The following is a 4,271-nucleotide window of genomic DNA, read 5'->3' as shown; positions in this document are numbered from 1 at the left end:
GGCGCGAGGCTCCGGCCGAGCCGGACGGCGGCGGAGCGCCGGCGAAGCGCCGCGACCAAGGCCCGCTCATGCTCGGCCATCCAGCCGGCCGTCCGAGCCGTCCGCAGAGGCGGCGCCGCCGCGGCCGGCCCACAGCCGCCGGCGGCCCGCCCAGGCTCCGGGAGCTGGCCCAGGACCAGTTCCGCGTCTGCAGGCAGCCGCCGCGTCCGGCAAACTTTGGTTATCAGCGTTGTTTCCGGGTCACGTGGCCGCTGATTAAATGCTCAGCCTTGACGCCTCAGCGGGGGCACTCAGCCCCCGACGGCTCGGCGTTCGCCGCCCGCCAGCCTGCGTCGACAAATCGGAAGGCCGTGGGAGGGCGGCTTGTGTGGCGTTCCAGGCCAACCTTTCTGCCAACTCTCTGGCGACCCTGAGCGTGCTCTCGAATGTCCCGTGCCTGGCGAGCCGGTCTATTGGCTCGGCCGTCGGGCGTCACGTCACGCCACGCGCCGCGCCGTGCCCGTGGTCACGTGACCGGACGGCGGCGAGCGTGGCTCGGCGGGCGTCGTTGGTGTAGTGCTGACGACCCCGCGCACGGCGGCAGCTCCCACCCCCGATGCAACCCTAATTGGGCTCCATCGATGTTTAACTAGGTCTAAATATTTAATCATGGCCGGAAATGGCGTTTGCCCACAATTACATGGCACTAATATGCCCGGTGAATGGAAAGGTTGGTGCCGTAAAGGTCGGTTCGTTAAGCGGCTCGTAATTGGCTGGGTCTCCGGGCGACCTTATATTCACGTTGCACCGGCCTGCAGTGACGTACTTTCAGATGAATGGGCTAGCCGTCCAGCTGCCCCCCCCCCCCCCCTTCAACTGCGAATCCAAAGGAATGGTTCGACCGGAGTTGGATTCAACTAGATCTGTTCAGCAAGCCGTGTGCATTGTATACTAGCCCAGAGCGGGCGAAACACGGTGCGTTGCAGTGTAGGGTGATGGATGCCGCTTGCCATGGGGGGGGGGGGGGGGGGCACTTAGAGGGGCACCTCCATCGGCGGCAGACTGAAGGATCTAGGCGCACCGCAGTGTGAGCGGACACAAGACACTGCAAACATTTTGTGATGCTGCCGCGCAACATCACAAACGTCACGAGCCTTGCCTGAGCTCGAGCTCAGTGAGAGAGCTCGCTAACAGAGCTCGCTGTTCAGCGTGGTTAGCATGCGCAGATCCGTCATGTTGCTTTCGGAGTCACGCAGAGTAGCTGATCTTTAAAAGTATCGATGCTTGAGGAGGAGCTTTTGCGGTATTAGGTCTTTGCCAAACATGGAACAATGCGATGTTTCAACAGGAATTTGTTTCGCATGTGTCCTGTTCCGCTGGGTCTATGTATCCACCTTTTCCGAGGTGAGCCCTCCCCCCCCCCTCGAGGGAGAGCCCGTGCGCGATCAGGTGGATCGCTCGTCGCATGCCCTACAATACAGGACATATTCTTCTGGCACGACGGACAAAGAAAGGGCGTCACACCATCCCCATTTCACTCTCTTGGGTTTTTAAAATTCGTTGTTTAAATTACCTTCATGTAACCAATAAGAAGTTAAATAGCTGCGCAGCATGCTTGGGGGGCAGTTACGGTTATGTTGGGAGGACAGGCTGCAGCTTGACTATGGTGAATCGAGCGTCAAGTCTCCGACCGCGACGCCTGGCCACACTCACCCGCGGGGACAACAACGGGGCAAAACCCCACGTGGAGAGGATGTGAGGGGTGAGTGAGCCCGGCTAAGGGCTTGAACCAAAGCAGACAAGGGAGGCCATGCAATTAATCAAGCGTAAGCGCTTAGAACCGGTGATTGATGGCAACTTGCATTGTGTTGATGGCAAAACCATGATTTGCATTTTGCTTAAACGAAGAATGCTTGGTAGTGAGCTTTTTAAAACGTATTCCATTCTTCGCCAGCAAACTCCAGACAGATTTCCTTGTCCCAAATTCGCAAAGGCCATTGTGGTACATAGCGTTACGTTCTGCCACATTTTCACCCAGCCAGCGGAGTCTGCTGGGCGGCGCGCCCAGCCTAGCCGACAAGCTGAGCAACGTAACGAGCGATGCAACGGTAACGGATGGAAGGCGAGCTTCGGGCGGCACGGGTCAGACCGAAGCCGAGCCTCGGGCGGCACGTGTCGGTTGCTGATCACGGACCGTGCTGTGTCCAACCACAACAACTGAGGGGGTTAAAATCGAGCGTCACCGAGCCCAGTCGACCATGCGAGGTTTGCCGAGTTATTGGGTAATGACGACCCAGCAGGTTTCTAGGCTAGTCAGAAGATAGCGTGAGAGACATTAGGACATGACCAATCAGCGGGTATCGGGTTTGGCTTTAAGAGGAGGTTTGATATTTGTGTGGGGTTTCGAACTGAGATAGCCATTTTGAAGATCATTTGGGGGAGTTCACAGGCCTGCTTTTCTAAGACCTAGACTATCTGGCTTCTGAGCTACACGCCCGTGGCGATGTGCCGACTATTTCGTGCAGACTATTTCAAGGTAATTCATACATGCATGACGCCATAGCAGCGTCCATTCAAATCCGTCACCCCTAGGCCACGTGGCGTTTAAGACCAAAAAAGAGATAGTCGTAGAACCGTTGAGGTCTGGCGTTCGTACCCCCTGCAGTACAATTTCCACTTAAAGCGGACGTCATTCGGTTCTCAACCAATGTTGAGTAGTTGAGCAAGTCTCAAACACGAATCATGATTTGTGCCACACAATAAAGGAAGTTGGACATGAATGTTAATACGCAAATAAGGCTTGTAATCGAGTAGATAAGAAAGGTGCCATAACTGAGCATGTGTTTACGAGTCAACCTTTTTAACTTACGGACAAATACGTAATGACACCACGAGAAAGGGTCAGAACACGAGGCGCATAACGATATTTAGCTCAGCGAACACTTCCTGCTCTACCCCTGCTATCTGTCGGCGTGGGAGCACTCCAGATGAGTGCTATGGTTGCAGTGCCGCACGACTAGATTGACGGCACCTCAGCGTCATCCTGCACTACCTTTGCTACCTGTCGACATTGGAGCACTTCAGATGAGTGCTACGGTTGCAGTGCCGCACGGCTAGATTGACGTCACCTCAGCGTCATACAAACGTTCCATTAAGCAATTTAACAATGGCGAATTTAGAAGAAAAACATTTATTAGTTGAAAGATTGTGTTGTCTAGAGCAGTCTTTTCCGCTTAGAAACATGTCAGTAGTTGTATGTAACTTATTTCATATAGCTTATTTCATTAAATCTGATGATTGCTTTAATGTCTTCAAATGTGGAACCTCCCTTTCAGCGGGCGCGACGCATAGGTCGGCTCGCAGGCCACAGTACGCCAATGCCGGCTGCAAACATATAAAGGCAGCCTTTGCAGCCGATGTTTGTGTGATCAATCAATCAGTGTGCCCGCCTGAGCTGCGCAGGACACAGCTGGACCTCTCTGTTTCGTCAACGGCAGGAGCCATACGTCGGTGTCAGGCAGCAAAATAGCGCGGCGGAGGGCTTGGTTCTTGAATTACTGACCTCAGATGCGTATGAGATCACCTCCACGGCGTGAGACAGGTGTGACAAGATCGCAAACCGAGCCGAATGACGAGGTCCCCGTGCTATTTACGGACAGCGCCAGCTTTCTGACGTGCAATCGTCTGAAAAAAGCTTTTCCTCGTACAGAAAGGAAACGAAGCCAGTGTACTGGGTTACCACGTTTTAGTCTAGACTGTCTCCTAATTAGCTTATCACTTATAGCTGTGTACCTATGTGTGTCTTTATAATCGTGGACATATAAAGCCCTTCCATTTGCAATTATCTGGGTGCCAGTTCAGCACAACGCTCCACGACGTTTTGCCAAATGACATCCAATCGTCTGCAAGGGTCAAGAGCTGGCAATAAGCACAAATTTATAAAGGAGGCAAAAATGCCTATTATGCAGGTACGAATCCAGGTTTCGCGAGTTGTCCACGCCTATAAGGTGCTCCCATCCTCCTCGCCGGCAGGTACCCCAGTCCCTTCCTCGCCGGCAGGTACGCAGTCCCTCATCGCCGGCAGATGCTCCCAGTCCCTCCTCGCCGGCAGATGCTCCCAGTCCCCTCCTCGCCGGCAGGGTACCCAGCCCCTCCTCGCCGGCAGGTGCTCCCAGTCCCTCCTCGCCGGCAGGTACCCAGTCCCTCCTCGCCGGCAGGTACCCAGTCCCTCCTCGCCGGCAGGTGCTCCCAGTCCCTCCTCGCCGGCAGGTACCCAGCCCCTCCTCGCCGGC

Source organism: Pollicipes pollicipes, unplaced genomic scaffold (assembly GCF_011947565.3).
Source record: "Pollicipes pollicipes isolate AB1234 unplaced genomic scaffold, Ppol_2.1 Scaffold_7231;HRSCAF=8579_pilon_pilon_pilon, whole genome shotgun sequence".
Lineage (NCBI taxonomy): Eukaryota > Metazoa > Arthropoda > Thecostraca > Pollicipedomorpha > Pollicipedidae > Pollicipes > Pollicipes pollicipes.
The sequence above is the reverse complement of the archived record's forward strand: the minus strand, read 5'-3'. Positions refer to the sequence as shown.